Here is an 18,396-nt window from a genome sequence, read left to right as displayed (position 1 = left end):
GAGATGTTAGAAATACATATAACCTGCGATCCAGTTTTGGGATTTCAGCTGAATTCTAAGACAACAGGAAAAGCTCTACTTAATGTCCTCTTCTGTTAAAAAATATGCCAAAAAATGGAAGGAAATATACCACAGCCTTGGTAATGGCCATTGAAATGATAATTTAAAAAAGTCTTTCTATTTTCATATATTACTTTTATAACTCAATGCTTTCCTAGCTTCCTACAAATGGCAAAAAGTTTTTTACATTTTAAAAAGCAATTAAGTAATAGAAAAAAGATAGCTTTCCACATGGGCTCTTTCTAAACAGACCAGAGGGAGTAGAAGCACACGGGTATGAACACGCTGGTCAAAATTAAAATTATGGTAGGACTAGAATATGTTCAGGAAGGGAAAGATTAGGATAGAAAGGGTTGGCTATAGCTAGACCATGAAGGACCTCACATGCTTTGATAAAGAAAAAGAACTTTGATCGAGATGGTACAATCTAGGAATGCATAGAGTGTATAATAATAGTGAAATGTACAAATTTTAAAAATGTTTTTGCATGAGGAAGAACAAAGGATTGTCATTATTGCAGGGTGCTGAAAATAGATGGTAACTAATACTTCAAAATGTCACGTTATGTGTAAGATTAAAGCAAAAAATGTTTATTTGTAACAAAATTTAGATTTTGACTAGAGCATTTCCTAATATAACTCATGTAGATAGTTTGATTGAATGTCATAAGTACTTGGAATCTCAGGGAGCACATGAGATTTTGTTGGTTTGTCCAGAGTGATGCCCTGATGAATCCCAGAATGATTTGATCAGTGACTGGAAAAGTATTTGCAAGCCCCCTTCGGGGAATGGTGAGAGTAGGGAGAAATTCAACTTCCCCAAGTTGAATTCTTCATATTCTCACAAGCAGTGTGGACAACCAAAGCTATAGGCTGAGCCCCCAGTCTTGGGGTTTGTTCACATGAAACTTAACCTCACAAAAGATAGGTCAAGTCTACTTAAAATTTAGGCATAAGAGTCACCCCCAAGAGAGCCTCTTTTGTTGCTCAGATGTGGCCTCTCTCTCCAGCCAATATGATGAGCAGTCTCACCACCCTCCCCCTCTCTGCGTGGGACATGACTCCCAGGGGTGTGGACCTTCCTGGCAACGTGGGACAAAGATCCTGGAATGAGCTGAGACTCAGCATCAAAGGACTGAGAAAAACCCTAGAATGAGCTGAGAATTACCATCAAGAGACTGAGAGAACCTTCTCGACCAAAAGGGGGAAGAGTAAAATGAGGCAAAGTGTCAATGGTTGAGAGATTCCAAACAGAGTCGAGAGGTTATCCTGGAGGTTATTCTTATGCATTAAGTAGATATCACCTAATTGTTCAAGATGTAGTGGAGAGGCTGGAGGGAATTGCCTGAAAATGTAGTGCTGTGTTCCAATAGCCATGTTTCTTGATGATGATTGAACAATGATATAGCTTTCACAATGAGACTCTGTGAATGTGAAAACCTTATGTCTGATGCTCCTTTTAGTTACTATATCAACAGAAGAGTAGAATATATGGAATAAAAATAAATAATAGGGGGAACAAATGTTAAAATGAATTCAGTTTGAAATAGTGGTAAAGGAAAGCAAGGGGTAAGGGGTATGGTACGTATAGTTTTTTTTTTCTCTATTATCATTTTATTTCTTTTTCCATTGTCTTTTTATTTCTTTTTCTAAATTGTTACAAATGTGCTAAGAAACGATGAATATGCAACTATGTGATGATATTAAGAATTACTGATTATATATGTAGAATGGAATGATTTCTAAATGTCGTGTTAATTTCTTTTTTTCTTTAATTAATAAAAAAAAGTGTGATTGGTATGTATAGGAATTCACTTATTAAAAGTATTATTCCTTGGAATACAAAATTTATTATTCAATTTAAATGTTAATGCTTGACAAATGCTATCACACTTAGAATCAAATTAAACCAAGTATATGATGAAATAAAAGCTTATCAATTTTAGATATAATATAAATTACTTCCTGTTTAGTTACTTCAAAATAAAAATTTCAGGTATTTTACATTGCATACTCAATGGAGAAGAATGGTCTTTCCAACATATGGCATCAGAACAATTTGAAATCCATCGGCGAAAGCATGAACATCAATCTAAGCCCCATCTTAAGAAAGCTAACCCAAAATGGATCCTAGGTTTAAATGTAAAATATAAAACCTTTAGAAGATAACATAGGAGACAATATCAGGACCTAGGGATTGGTATGCAGTTCTTAGAGATGACACCAAAATCAAAGTTCTTTTAAAAACCAATAATTTGGAATTCATCAAAATTTTAAAACTTGCTCACAAAAGATCCTTTTAAGAGGATGAAGACAAGCTACAGAACAGGAGAAAATATTTGTAAACCACATATCTGACAAAGGACTCATATACAGACTATACAAAGAACTCTCAAAACTCAAAACTCAACATTAAAAATGAATTCAATTTAGAAAACAGGAAAGATACTCAAGTAGAAATTGCACCTCTTAGGATAAATGGTGGCAAATAAGGACAAGAAAAGATATTCAACATCATAAGCCATTAAGGAAATATAAACTGTGAACAAAATGAGACATTACTGCACATCTATTAGAACAAAAATGTGACAATATAAATGCTGGAGAGGATGCAGAGAGACCGGATCTCGTATATTTCTAGCGGAAATGCAAAACAGTAGTCCTTCTAGAAAATAATTGGGCAATTAAAAAAAAGACAGACCATATATGCCTGCAATTGCTCTATTGGTCATTTATCCCACAGAAATGAAAATGTATGCCTGACAAAAAATCTGTACACAATTGTTCATAGCAGCTTCATCTTTAACAGCTCCAAATCAGAAACAGTGAATATGCCCCATCGTAAGTAGATGGTTAAAGAAGTCTTGGTATGTCCATTCCATGGAATACTATTCAGTAATAAAAAGAAGCAGACTATTGACACACACACCACTTGGATGGATTTTCAGGGGATAAAGTTGAGCAAAAACACAAATTATGAATTCACACTTCACTGATTTCTAGTCCCCAGTGATTCCATTACGGAGATTAACTTAATTTTACTGTGCGAACTCAGAATTTTAAAAATTTTCCTTGATATTTTCTAATTTCATTATGATGTGTGCTAGTGTAAATCTTTTTTACCTATAGGGAAAGTTATATTCACTATAGAGATAAAAGCTTGGGAAATGCTTATACTTATTATTTTCATAAATTCTTTCTCTCCATTTTCTTTTTATCTCTTTCTGAAACTTCTATTTATCAAAAATTGGATTTCTTCTGCGAATCACCTATATTCTTACTTTATCTATTTTATCAACAATCTCTTTATATAATATTTTTGAAGACTGCATTTATCTTTTCACATTTCCAATGATTTGTTTAAATGTTGGCTGCCTTTTTAGAAACTTGGTGTTTATTATAACATATATATAACTCCAAATTTTCCATTTTAACCACTCTGAAGTGTAAAATTCAGTGGAACTAATTAAATTTGCAGTATTATGCTACCATCACAACATCCATTACCCCAGTTTTTCATCACGTCAAACAGAAACTGCACCATTAAACAATAAAATTGCCTTCCTCACCCCACCCAAGCCCAATAACTCTAAATCTACTGGCTCTGTAAATCTGCATATCTAGTTATTTCATTTAAGCGATATCATACAATATCTGTCTTTTTGTGGGGCTTATTTCACTCAACATGTCTTCAAGGTTCATTCACATTGCAGGATTTTTCAGAATTTCAGTTATTTTTATGGCTAAATAACATTCCATTGTGTGTATATGCCCACTTTTATGTATCCATTCCTGTACTGATGGAAACTTGGGTTGTTTCATTTTGCAGGGCTTGGAAAAATGCTTCTATGAGCACTGATATATAAAACCTGTTCAAGTCCCTGCTTCCAATTATTTGAGTATACACCAAGAAGTGCCAATTAAAAAAAGGGCCAAGTACTTGAATAAACATTTCTCCAAAGCCAAAGAAGATATAAAAATGACCAAAAAAGCAAATGACCATGGCATGCTCAACATCACTGGAATCAGGGAAATGCAAATCAGTAACACAATGAGATACCACTTCACATGTACTAGGATGGCTGCTACTAAAACAACAACAGCAGCAGCAACAAAAGCAGGAAAATAACAAGTGTTGTAGAGTATGTGGAAAAACTGGAACCCTTCTAGATTGTTGCTGGGATTTTATAATGGTGCAGTCAGTGAAGAAATCAATTTGGATGTTCCCTGGCAGTTATTTTTTTTACGTTCCAAAAGTTTTTTCTCTTCCTATTATTCCTTTTAAAAATAAATTATTCTTCTCATTTTATGAAATATTTCCTTTTATCTCTAAAAGGGTATTAGTGATAGTAATTTCATTAATTTATCCATTTACTCAAAAATATTCTATGAGTGACTCTGCTACTCTAGACTATATATACATATATACATACACATATACACACACACACATGCATACCCACACAATACATGTGTGTTCCTGTGAACAAAACAGTCAAATATTGTAGCCTTCATGAAGCTTGCATACTAGCTCCTACGGCAATAAACTACAAATTTAATAAAAATTATATATATTTAAAATTTTTAAATGCTTAGGGAAAAATGTAGAGCACAGACCTGCAGGAAATGAGGAAATTAATCAAGAGGATAACAGGAAAAGAACATCTCAAACAAAGGAACAATGTTCTAGAGAAGCTGTGCACATAAGGAGCATGCCTGGAATTGTCAAAAAAAAAAAAAAGCAAACATAATTTTAAGATGAATGAAAAGGCCAATTTGCTGCAACTGATAAGTAAGGAGAAGAGTTGTAGCAGATGATACAAGAGATGTAACAAAGAGCTAAATAATCCAGGACCATGTAGCCCTTTGTAACAGCTTTGTTTTTACTCTGATTGAGGTAGTGAGCTATTGGAAAATTCTTAACAGAGGACAATTCTGACATATTTTATAATAACTTCTCTGGCTGCTGTGCTGAGAATAGACATAGAGGTTTAGGCTGAAAAGAGGAAAGGCTGTTAGGAGGCTCATGCCACAGTCCAGAAGAGAAAGAGCAGCAGCTGGCCCAGGATGGCAGCAGTATGTGTTGTGAGAAGTGGAGAGATTATGGAGACATTCTGGAAGTTGGCAGTATCCTCTGATGGACCAGCATGGATAAGAGAGAATGGGAGGAGTCAAAGATGATTCTAAGGTGCTTGACTTGGGCAATTAGAAGAACAGAGTTCCCATCACTTAAGATGAAGACAGTAGAGAAGCTTTGAAGAAGTTTAGTTTTGAACAAATTACTTTGCCTTCCTTGTCCAAAATTTCTTCTCCTATGAAAACAGTTAAATAACAACCAAGTGTTGTTTAAAGAAAATGTTATATGCCAATGCCTCTTATGTTCTGCAGCAGCTGCCTTTATTGCATCTTGCTATAAAGCTCTTCTCAAGAAAATGTTTCAGGAATCTTTTTTAAAGAAAAATACTGCACGGAAATAATATTGAATTATCCAAAGATGTAAGTGCATGGGTGATTAAAGTAGTAATGTGGTGTGTCTGTACATGCAAATATGCATGTATGCATATACATAAGTATGTATGTGTGTATATATACATGCTAAGTGCTATGCAAATTGTGTTATATCCAATAAAAAACACTACGAAGTAATTAAAACTAAGCTACAGAAGAATATTTAATCATGTGGAAAATGTCCACATTATGAAAAGTAAAAAAAACACACAAGTTCATTTTTGCAATATAAAGTTAAATGATGAATATTTATATTAAGTGAAAAGCAGAAGTAGTTCATGCAAGTAACAGGACATTTACTTTCTATCTTTTGTATTATCTATATTTTTAAGATAATTTCAACATTACCTAGTGTATTAGTTAGGGTTCTCTAGAGAAACAGAGTAAACAGGGAACACTTGCAAATACAAAATTTATAAAAGTGTCTCACGTGACTGCAGGAACGCAGAGTCCAAAATCCACAGGGCAGGCTGCGAAGCCGACGACTCCGATGGATGGCCTGGATGAACTCCACAGGAGAGGCTCACCAGCCAAAGCAGGAATGGAACCTGTCTCCTCTGAGTCCTCCTTAAAAGGCTTCCCATGATTAGATTTAGCATCACTAATTGCAAAAGACACTCCCCTTTGACTGATTACAAATGGAATCAGCTGTGGATGCAGCTGACGTGATCATGACCTAACCCTATGAAATGTCCTCATTGCAACAGACAGCCCAGCGCTTGCTCAGTCAGATAAACAGGTACCACAACTTGGCCAAGTTGACACGTGTCCCTAACCATGACAGTCCACCCCTTGTCAACTTGGCACCTATATATATATCACCTTAAACCATACTTAATTTCCAAATGAAAACAAATAAGCACACATTTTTTCTTTTACCTGACAATACTCAACTGTCCTGCATATAACTGGAAACACATTACATCTCTCCAGAATAGGGTGCAAATCCTTGGGCAATATTCATTCTTAAACTTGATATCTTACAACTTAAATAGTATAACATGAACAAAACAGAATTACAGTCCTCGTTTCTGTAACTGATCACGTGGTCGAAGTTCATATTTATCACTTCCTTCTTCCACTACCCATTCCATGCTCCCTTTCCCCTCAGCAAGCACTTCAGCTGGCCATGATTCTTTGCCTGGTGGGGTGACCCAAACCTTCATTCCTGAAGTTTCAGAGCCATTAGTAGTCCTTCCTGCATTGTGTTGTTGCAGTTTTCCATTGATTTTAATCACAGGGCATGGTAGTACTAATAGATGCCCCAGGGGATCTCCTATATTCCAAGAAAACTCTTCTTTACCTCCATTATGTAGTTGTAGTCCTACTTCCTTCTGATAGTCAGGGTCAATTAACCCAGACAATAATGTAATCCCCCTCTTGGCTTGTTGATCCAGAGGCATAAGTAGCCCAAAGTGACCAGGTGGCAATCTTAACCTCCAGTTCAGTGGTATCACTGTTGTTTCTCCTGGAGGAAGCACACCCCGTTTTGGAACTAAAACCTGTAGACCCGCAGAACTCAGGGTAGCAGGGACAGGAAGCAAAAATTTTCCTAGTGGATCACTAGGGGTAATAGTGAGTGTTACTATGCCCATTTCCACCCCTTGGTTTCTGGACCCATGGATCCTGGCTATGGGAGAAACAGCACCATACAGTGGATGCTGATTCAGAGTATACACAGCTTCCTGGAGAACATTACCCCAGCCTTTCGAGTTTTTGCCACCTAGTTGGCACCATAATTGAGTTTTTAAAAGGCCATTCCACAGTTCTATCAATCCAGCAGCTTCTGGATGATGGGGAACATGGTAAGACCAGAGAATTCCATGAGCATGCGCCCATTCCCGCACTTTATTTGCTGTGAAGTGTGTTCCTTGATCTGAAGCAATGCTATGCGGAATACCATGACGATGGATAAGGCATTCTGTAAGCCCATGGATGGTAGTTTTGGCAGAAGCATTGTGTGCAGGGAAAGCAAAACCATATCCAGAGCATGTGTGTATTCCAGTTAGAACAAATCGCTGCCCCTTCCATGAAGGGAGTGGTCCAATGTAATCAACCTGCCACCATGTAGCTGGCTGGTCACCTCGGGGAATGATGCCATATTGGGGGCTGTGTGTCGGTCTCTGCTGCTGGCAGATTGGGCACTCAGCAGTGGCTGTAGCCAGGTCAGCCTTGGTGAGTGGAAGTCCATGTTGCTGAGCCCATGCATAACCTCCATCCCTACCACCATGACCACTTTGTTCATGAGCCCATTGGGCAATGACAGGAGTTGCTGAGGAAAGAGGCTGACTGGTATACACAGAACGGGTCATCTTATCCACTTGATTATTAAAATCTTCCTCTGCTGAAGTCACCCTCTGGTGTGCATTCACATGAGACACAAATATCTTCATGTTTTTAGCCCACTCAGAAAGGTCTATCCACATACTTCTTCCCCACACCTCTTTGTCACCAATTTTCCAATTATGGTCTTTCGAAGTCCCTGACCATCCAGCCAAACCATTAGAAACAGCCCATGAGTCAGTACACAAATGCACCTCTGGCCAGTTTTCCTTCCAAGCAAAATGATCAACCAAGTGCACTGCTCAAAGTTCTGCCCACTGGGAGGATTTCCCCTCACCACTGTCCTTCAAGGACACCCCAGAAAGGGGTTGTAATGCTGCAACTGTCCACTCTCGGGTGGTACCTGCATATTGTGCTGAACCATCTGTAAACCAGGCCTGAGTTTTCTCTTCCTCAGTCAATTCACTGTAAGGAACTCCCCAAGAGGCCATAGCTCTGGTCTGGGAAAGAGAAGGTAATGTGGCTGGAGTGGAAACCATGGGCATTTGTGTCACTTCTTCATGTAACTTACTTGTGCCTTCAGGACCTGCTCTGGCTCTATCTCCTATATACCATTTCCATTTTACAATAGAGTGCTGCTGTGCACACCCAACTTTATGGCTTGGTGGGTCAGACAAGACCCAACTCATGATAGGCAACTCAGGTCTCATGGTAACTTGGTGGCCCAATGGTTAAGCGTTCAGTCTCTACTGAGGCCCAGTAGCAGGCCAAAAGCTGTTTCTCAAAAGGAGAATAGTTATCTGCAGCAGATGGTAAGGCTTTGCTCCAAAATGCTAAGGGTCTGCATTGTGATTCTCCTATAGGGGCCTGCCAAAGGCTCCAGACAGCATCTCTATTTGCCACTGAGACTTCCAGCACCATTGGATCTGCTGGATCATACGGCCCAAGTAGCAGAGCAGCTTGTACAGCAGCCTAGACCTGTCGCAGAGCCTCCTCTTGTTCAGGTCCCCACCCAAAATTAGCAGCTTTTCTGGTCACTCGATAAATGGGCCGGAGTAGCACACCCAAATGAGGAATATGTTGTCACCAAAATCCAAAAAGACCAAATAGGCATTGTGCCTCTTTTTGGTTGTGGGAGGAGCCAGATGCAGCAATTTATCCTTCACCTTAGAAGGGATATCTCAACATGCTCCACACCACTGGACACCTAGAAATTTTACTGAGGTGGAAGGCCCCTGTATTTTTGTTGGATTTATCTCCCATCCTCTGACACGCAAATGCCTTACCAGTAAATCTAGAGTAGTTGCTACTTCTTGCTCACTAGGTCCAATCAACATGATATCATCAATATAATCGACCAGTGTGATGTCTTGTGGGAGGGAGAAATGATCAAGGTCTCTGAGAACAAGATTATGACATAGGGCTGGAGAGTTGATATACCCCTGAGGTAGGACAGTGAAAGTATATTGCTGACCTTGCCAGCTGGAAGCAAACTGTTTCTGGTGGTCCTTACTAATAACTATTGAGAAAAAAGCATTTGCCAGATCAATAGCTGCATACCAGGTACCAGGGGATGTATTGATTTGCTCAAGCAAGATACTACATCTGAAACAGCAGCTGCAATTGGAGTTACCACCTGGCTGAATTTACAATAATCCACTGTCATTTCTCCAAGACCCATCTGTTTTCTGCACAGGCCAAATAGGAGAGTTGAAGGGGGATGTGGTGGGAATCACCACCCCTGCATCTTTTAAGTCCTTAAGAGTGGCAGTATCTCTGCAATCCCTCCAGGAATACAGTATTGCTTCTGATTTACTATTTTGCTTGGTAGGGGCAGTTCTAGTGGCTTCCACTTGGCCTTTCCCACCATAATAGCCCTTACTGCATGAGTTAGAGAACCAACGTGGGGATTCTGCCAGTTGCTCAGTATGTCTATGCCAATTATACATTCCGGAACTGGGGAAATAACTACAGGATGGGTCTGGGGGCCCACTGGACCCACTGTGAGATGGACCTGAGCTAAAACTCCATTGATCCCCTGGCCTCCATAAGCCCCCACTCTGACTGGTGGTCCAGAGTGACGTTTTGGGTCCCCTGGAATTAATGTCACTTCTGAACCAGTGTCTAATAATCCCCGAAATATCTGATCATTTCCTTTTCCCCAATGCACAGTTACCCTGGTAAAAGGCCATTGGTCTTCTTGGGGAAGACTTAGAGGAAGATTAACAGTATAAATTTGTGTCAGTGTAACAGGTTTCTCCCCCATAGGGACCTGGCCTCCCCTTCATTCAAGGGGCTCAGGGTCTGTAAACTGTTTCAAGTCTGGAAATTGATTAAGGGACCGTGACTCTGTGTTTTTGTAATTCAGGTTAGACTTCTGTTCCCTTGACCTAGAACTCTTTGTTTATATAGCTCCAACAAGAATTTAGTAGACTGCCCTTCTATTGTATTTCTAGGTACCCCATTATTTACTAGCGAATGCCACAAATCTCTGCGTGTCATATAATTCTGATGCCTCCTTTGAGTTTGTTGTCTATTATAATACCCACGTCTACCCTGTCTTTGGTGATTAAGTGCTGCCACCTGGCTTCTGCCAACTCGGGATCCCGTCATCCCCATTGTGTTTAAGGATTCCAGCTCAGTAACAGCAGTTCCTACAGTAATATCTGACCTACAGAGGAGTGCAACCAAAGAGCTCTTGAGGGATGATGGTGCTAGTCTCACAAACTTATTTCTCACTGTTCTGGTAAAAGGTGCATCCTCTGGACATTCCTGGGGTGTAAGAGCAGGCTTTGCATGATAAATCCACCCTAACATTCCAATCTCTCTAAGCCTCTGGATCCCCTTATCTACATTATACTAGGGCAGTTCTGGCATTTCAACCTCAGGTAATGTTGGCCACCTTTTGATCCATGTTTCAACCAACCATCCAAACAAGCTGTTAACACCTTTTCTAACTGCTCTAGCTATAACATTGAATGCAGAATCTCTGCTTAGTGGGCCCATATCAATAAATTCAGCCTGATCCAGCCTTATATTCCTCCCACCATTATCCCACACTTTTAGAATCCATTGCCACACATATTTCCCTGATTTCTGTCTATATAAATTGGAAAACTCACATAGTTCTTTGGAGTATAATGTACCTCCTCATGTGTAATACTTTGTACCTCACCTTTAGGGGCCTGTCGGGACTTTAGTCTAGTTATAGGTCTAGAAGAAATGAGGGGTGGTGGGGGTGGGCCATGAAAAGAATTAGAAATATCTTCCAAGCCATTTGCTTCAGGGCCTTCATTTGCAGTTTCATCTGGTGAAACAGGATTAATCACTCTAGGGCTAATCCCTTCAGGACGCCCAGGGTTGGCTGGGCGGCCAATTTCTCAAGGCAGGCTGGAGGTGGGGCGGCTATGTCCTCAGGGCAGACTATTACAGGGTTATCTAGAGAAGGCTCAGCATGGCCTAGGGTTTCAGCCTCACCCCCAACATCATTATCAATCCATACATCACCATCCCATTTTTCAGGGTCCCACTCCTTTCCAATCAATGCCCTCACTTTAATGGCAGACACCATGCAAGACTGAGATTTCAGTTTACATTGTAAAGTTGCTACTCTAACAATAAGATTCTGCGTCTGATTTTCAGAGATCTCAAGTCTACAGCTACAGGAAATAAGATTTTCCTTCAGGATACTCATAGAAACATCTACATCTTTCAGACGGCGCTTAAGCTTCTCGTTTGAAGCCTTAAGCCCATCCCTTTCACCCCTTAATGTAGACAGTGTATCTAACAACAACCAACCAACATCTCTATAACTCTTATTTCTACAAAACTCTGTAAAGGTGTCAAAAACATTATTCCCCAGAGTCTGGCTTCATACAAGCAAAGCATTAGGAGAATCGAATGATGATATTTTGACTATCTCCTTTGCCAACTCACTCCATGGATTGGGAGTGTCATTCTGATTACGGGAAGCAGAGTCCTTAGTGTCTCTGAGTCCAGTCAGAGTAGAAAACCATTCATAAAAACCCATTTTTAAGATTCTTTTTCTTAAGAACTACTCCCGGTACCAAGATGTATTAGTTAGGGTTCTCTAGAGAAACAGAATCAGCAGGGAACACTTGCAAATATAAAATTTATTAAAGTGTCTCACGTGACCGCAGTGTCTCACGTGACCGCAGGAACACAGAGTCCAAAATCCACAGGGCAGGCTGTGAAGCCGACGACTCCGATGGATGGCCTGGATGAACTCCACAGAAGAGGCTCACCAGCCAAAGCAGGAATGGAACCTGTCTCCTCTGAGTCCTCCTTAAAAGGCTTCCCATGATTAGATTTAGCATCACTAACTGCAGAAGACACTCCCCTTTGATTACAAATGGAATCAGCTGTGGATGCAGCTGACTTGAGCATGACCTAATTCTATGAAATGTCCTCATTGCAACAGACAGGCCAGCGCCTGCCCAATCAGATAAGCAGGTACCACAACTTGGCCAAGTTGACACGTGTCCCTAACCATGACACCTAGTAAGGTAACTTCAGTTGCACATTAACCAAACCTTTAGCTTTAGTGAAGATGGAAGAAATCTGGCTTTTGTAGTGACAAGTATAAAATAAACAAACATTGGGGACATGAAAAAGAATCTGCAAGAGGGAGCGTTCCTGAAGGAGAACTTCTTACTGTACACAAAGGCAAGCAGATGGAATAGCACCCACAGAGAATTATAGTTTGTTCTAGTAGGAAAGTGGGTCACAGGGAATTCATCACAACTATGGATAAGGAAAGTACTTTGTAGCTAAGCAAGGACAAGTAGCAAGGTCCTTACAAGTTACTAAGTAGGAAAAAGCAAATCACTTTATTAACATAATTTTTAAACTTTCCTTTCACAATCATCCTTACAAAACTAATCTATATATCCATTAAGACCATACTATCCTTATATAAAGAGGTTGTTTGGCACATGTTGTAGTCATAAATGTTCCCTGGAAAAAAGGTCCAACATCTGAAATATTCACTAAGGTAATAAAATAATGCTGAAATATGAAATTATTTCCTTCTGAATTAAAAATAAGCTTCCTCATTAAAAGTATCCAAAAGGCTCTCATCTTGGAATGGCTTTAGTAATAAATTTAATCCCAGTTTAAACAGGAAATATCCTCATCTTCCCCAATCTGCCCACACTGGAAAAAAAAAAAACATTGAATAAAAAATATGAATTCTTTGGAAAGAAAAGCACCAATTTTGGCTAAAAAATGCCTGAAGAAACCTTAAGAATAAGACATCTCAGGTAGAATGATGACTGTTTTAAAGAAGCACTTTATATAACCCAATATTTATTATTAATTACTCCTAAGACAGACAGTAATACACTCAGCATTCAACATATTATCAAAAATATGATTCACCAAATTTGCAAAAATATACCCAATTTAGTAAAAAAGAAAAGAGCACTGTATCCACTAACTATACATCTAATTGAGAAAGGGGATAGACATTTTTTGTTTGTTTTTTAACTTTTTTATTGTATAATATATTCAAAACAAAGAAACAAAAAAGCAATAGTTTTCAAAGCACTCCTCAACAAATAGTTACAGGACACAGCATACAGTGTGTCATGGGCTAACATACAATAGTCTCAGACTTTTCCTTCTAGCTGCTACAGAATACAGGAAGCTAGAAGGCTTAAATAGAAGTGGTCTTCTTGAAATGGAGATGAAAAGATATATATTGAAATGAAAAGATAGATATTCATTTTCCATATAATCATCCAAGGGGGACTTCCACAATAGGGAAGCCTCACAATAATCAGAGGGGCAAAAATATCCTTCTTATAAACTGTCAGTATGTCTCATTTTTCAGTCAACTCATTGGTTGCTCAATGGGAAACTTACTAGATGGCCAGGATAGCATAGGTGAAAACTAATGAGCGGTTTAACCACATAAACTTCTCATTGTAGTTGGTATGGTTTATGGTCACCCAAGTTGCCAATAGTAAAAGCCAATAGAGAACCACTCATATGGCACCATTCCTGACCATCTGATGGGAGGTTGATTCTTTTGGACATTGGACATAGCAGGGGAAATTATCACATGAGGATACTGGATACAGATACTGGAATTTGCCTTCTCTGACCACAACAATTCTATCAATACCACCATTTGTAGACTTACAAAATCCTTACCCATGGACTTAGTTTTTGACACAATCTTGCTTCAGAAAAGGGAAACTGAGGAAAAAGAAACGTGAGAACAGACTCACCAAAAAAAAAAAAAAAACCACTGGTCTAATGTCCCAATATCTAAAACCTGTTGACCTGATAAAATGGAATATTCTGCTTATGGCAGTTATAGCACCAGTTAGGAGAAAAAACATTGTGGATTTGAAGTGCTGGCCCACAGGATCTGTTATAGACCTTACCACTATCCAATGTATGGTGTCATATCTCCTGTAGACAGAATGCACAGATGCAAGAACAAAGGAAACGGGAGTGACCTCTTTAACAAATACCCCATTGATGGAATATTTGACTTCTATTTCTTGAACTTTGGACTTTGTGGGTAAAGGACTGCTAGTGCCTATGGGAAAAATAGGAACACAGTCATGGTTCTATCAAATTGGAAACTGAACCTGACCTCTGGCCATTATGAGCTCCTCAATTTGTAGAACTAACTGGCAGAGAAGGACCATACTATTGGCTGGAGTGATTGATGCTATTTACTAAGGGAAATAGTATTACTCCCACTTAATAGGGCAAGGAGATAATACTGTCAAAAATACTGTACAGGTTATATGCTAGTAGCGATAAGGGGACTCCTGGAACTGATATGGTTAAATAATTTATAATTATTATTTCAAATTTCATGACCTCCTACCTAAGTGGGTACTATCACAGTTGTATTTTATATTAATTAAGAATTATTTCCCCACATTTCTATACATTACCTTAAATGAGGAACACTCAAGTTTGCTAATGTTTTAAGGTTTTGTTTGGGAATATTACTGAACAGACATCAATTCATTATGATATGGCAGCGATAAGGGATTTGTGTCCCATGTATTAGGGATATATATTTTTCAGCTGGAAAAGAGTAGATGTTGAAAGGAAGAAGGGGTGGGGTGCTGGAAATTTTCTATTTGCTCCTCCTGAACCACTTTCTACCTTTATCTGTCTAGGTCTATACTCAAGGAGGCTAACCTATAAGAACTACATCAGTGAACTTTCTGCTTTGATGTCAGATGGGGTATGACTAATGGAAGAAACAAGAAGGGGTTTGGAGGGTAGGGGAAAAGGAAGTCAGAATATTTGCTCCCTTTGTTCCCTCACTGTGGGACAGTTACACACTGGTGTTGTCCCTAAACCAAAGGTCACATTTCCTGTCATGCGTCCATCTATGCAGAGCTAGTTTTTATTCAGATAATTGATCCCTACTCTTCAGTTTAAGCATCAGGGGTGGAAATTACGTATCCCCTAATTACTGGTCCCAAGTACAACCATCCTTTACTGATTACTCTGATTCTGCTGATACCTTCTTACCTAGCACCTGCATTATACTTTCCTCAGCTACTTGCTTAAAGTGTGCCATCTGCTCCCTGCTGATATAAGAGTTTAAAAAGGATGTACAAGCTGTAGTGGATTCTCCCATATATAGAGCAAATTCTACAGTGAAGCTTTTAGCTAACATTTAACTCCTCATTTTCCCTGAATTGAACACTATTTTAACACTCTAATATACAACATCTTTTGGAGGGGATTTTGCCCCACAATCAACTTTAAAAAGCAATGCATATAGCTATAATAAGTTATGTTTACATGTTCATACTTACTCTAAACCAAAAATAGAAAAATTTAAATAAGTTAAAAATAAATATAAATTCTACTATTTTCCTTATCCATCCCAATGAAGTATCTTTTGTATTCTGGGATCGCATGCATAGTATTTGGAAATCACTGTAGAATAAGTGACGATGATGCACATTCCTTCCTGTTGCAATTTTGCCATCACATTGCACTGGTTGATATATAAGTGGTATTCCATTTTGGTACTAACCCTGATGCCAGGCATGGGGTTATATACTTGTTAAGGATTACCCTTATTGGCACAACATCAAGAAGAAGAGAAAATTACTGGGGAGGATTTTCTTAGTGTCAAAATAGTCACTAAAATCAAATGATAGGTGCAGTTTGCTACCTCTCCATGAAATTGTCACATTTCATGGAATAAGACCTGTTAAAGTGCTGTATATGTGTGTTTATTCTGGTATAGGTTGGAAAGTGAGTGATATGTGAATGGAGGGGGGTATACAAAACTGGAAGAGGGAGTTTAGGATGTTAGAGCACACATAGTAGAAACATTATATTTATTTTACTTTAAATATTAATCAGTATATATTCCTTGGACTAGGGTTAAGATACTGCTGGTCTCTATGATACTAAAAGCATCATGAGAAAAATAATCATATGTAACCTGATAGGAAGTTTGCATATTTATCAGTAAATTCAGTATTAGGAAATTATATCAACTCTTCAATTTAGCTGTCAAGTAATAGACTCAAATATTACCTAAATGGATACTTGATTCTTAAATTAGATCTTTACCAGAAGTTCTAGTAATAATTTCAGGCCATCAAAATAAACTGACATACATGTGTTGTGAGAGGCACTGTAATGCAAAATATAACATTTTGCAGGAGACAGTTTGATAATTTTTCCACAGAGAAAACCTCTGGTAGTTTGTTCTAACAAAATATCAGAGATCGCATTTCTAATCACTGCCTGCCTCCCACTGCCACTCCTTATGTTTGTATTTTGGACATTCCAACATTTTATTGGCCAGCTGTATAAACAAGCTGCTGATCTTTGTATTTAATCATAATCGTTACAAACTTTATTGCTTAGAATTAATTTATACTGAGCTTTGACTTCTCCAACACCACTGGACAATTTGTGTTATTTAATACTCAGAAAAAAACAGGATACTAATAGCATGCTAAAATAAAGGATGACTTTATTAAACAGTCAAAAGAATGAAATCAAGTGTGCTGTTGAATAATGCAAACATATCATTAAATTTCAGAACTCTGTGATATACTATCCATGCCCTTTTTCAAGTACCCAAGTATTTCAAGAACTCAACTATTCAAAACACACAAGGCCTAAGTCAACACTCATTTAATAAGTATTTACTGAGTATGTCAAAGAAAGCTGGTAATTATAAAATGTAAATGCTTTCATGAAAATCAACACAATGTTCAACCACCAATAATATATAGCTGTCAATACATGCAAATGCTCTCATAAATCCTCAGATCTATATGGAGTGCTGTCATTTATACCCTAGCGTTTATTATCTAAACTCTGCTCTTTTAAGGGAATTTTGGTTGCATCATAAAATCCAGGGCATATATGGGCTCTAACTCATCTAGGCAAGCTACAGGTTAAAATAGTAACTAATATGAAGTTACAAACAGTATTTTATGCCTGAGGATAAGCAATAAATCCTTTCTATCCTTTATAATTTCTCTGAGAATTCTTAGCATGTCTATCTGACTATATGTAATATATATGCATGAATACATGTATATGTATACTTACATGTATCTGTACAAAAATATTTCTACACATATCACCAGATTTTTTGCTGGTAATGTTTAAAACATTTTGTATGTTTCTATTCATAGTTCTTTTCTTCTTTTATAATAGTTGATGCTTTCATCTCCATCTTTTCATACTTATATAAGGAGGTGTTTAATTTTCAATACATACACGTTGCCAGTTTAAATCCTATACTATTTAAAACAAAATCTGTGGCTAAAATTTATTTTTGGAGAGTCTACACTCTGATTTTATTTTCAAGGTCACTATGAATCCTTTGAGGAATTTTCCCCTTGAATTTATTTTAACCAGAAGGAAAAAGAAGTTTGCTCTGATATTGTTGCTTTCCAGTCACTAATAATATATTCCATTTTCTGCAGGAATAAATACTCACACTGATTTTTTGGAAACAGACTTAAAAACTCTTTATATTAGGCATTAATGTCATTTAGTACTTAATGAATGTCATTGCAAGTTATGGTTATTCATGCTATTGGGAAGGGAACGTAATTTAATATGTATCATTATATTGTTATATTTCCATAGTTAATTTTTATTTATTCCCCTATACTGTTGAACTAATTTCCATTTTTCCTTTCTTTTTTTAGAGCACACAAAGATAAAAATACTCCCATGATTTCAAAATGAGATATTTTAATAAACAAAAAGTGTTCCTTTGAAATTGGGCTTTGAGGATATTTATTAATCAAATTTTAATTCATCTTCCATTGTAGCATGGCAAAATCATTTGACTATTCCTCAGATATTATTTTCTTATCTTCCAGCTCTATGTCTTCACTATGGCCTTTTTCCTTCTATGCACTTTCAAATATGGGAGTCTAAATAGCTGAAAAATCAACTCTGAATGGTGTATTCATTTACTTTTGACCCATATTGCCTTGAGATTTTCAAAATCCAAATAACTGCATATCTTAATAAAATCACAAAATCTCAAAAT

At 37.8% G+C, this 18,396-nt stretch overlaps 1 protein-coding gene across 2 annotated transcripts in view; it reads right to left on the bottom strand.

Moving 5' to 3' along the window:
• The window catches only part of GALNT13 (polypeptide N-acetylgalactosaminyltransferase 13), a 601,907-nt gene that overhangs the window by 352,530 nt on the left and 230,981 nt on the right, over positions 1–18,396 (bottom strand). Inside the window, exon 1 of one of the 2 annotated variants that reach the window (XM_077153857.1) lies at positions 5,998–6,167. The exons of the other annotated variant lie outside the window; for it this stretch is intronic. The gene's annotated coding sequence lies outside the window, so the exon portion shown is untranslated. Of the gene's footprint in view, positions 1–5,997; positions 6,168–18,396 lie in introns of those variants that run through there. 2 annotated transcript variants of the gene reach the window in all.

The sequence above is a fragment of the Tamandua tetradactyla genome, chromosome 3 (assembly GCF_023851605.1).
Source record: "Tamandua tetradactyla isolate mTamTet1 chromosome 3, mTamTet1.pri, whole genome shotgun sequence".
Classification (NCBI taxonomy): Eukaryota; Metazoa; Chordata; class Mammalia; order Pilosa; family Myrmecophagidae; genus Tamandua; species Tamandua tetradactyla.
The sequence above is the reverse complement of the archived record's forward strand: the minus strand, read 5'-3'. Positions and strand labels throughout refer to the sequence as shown.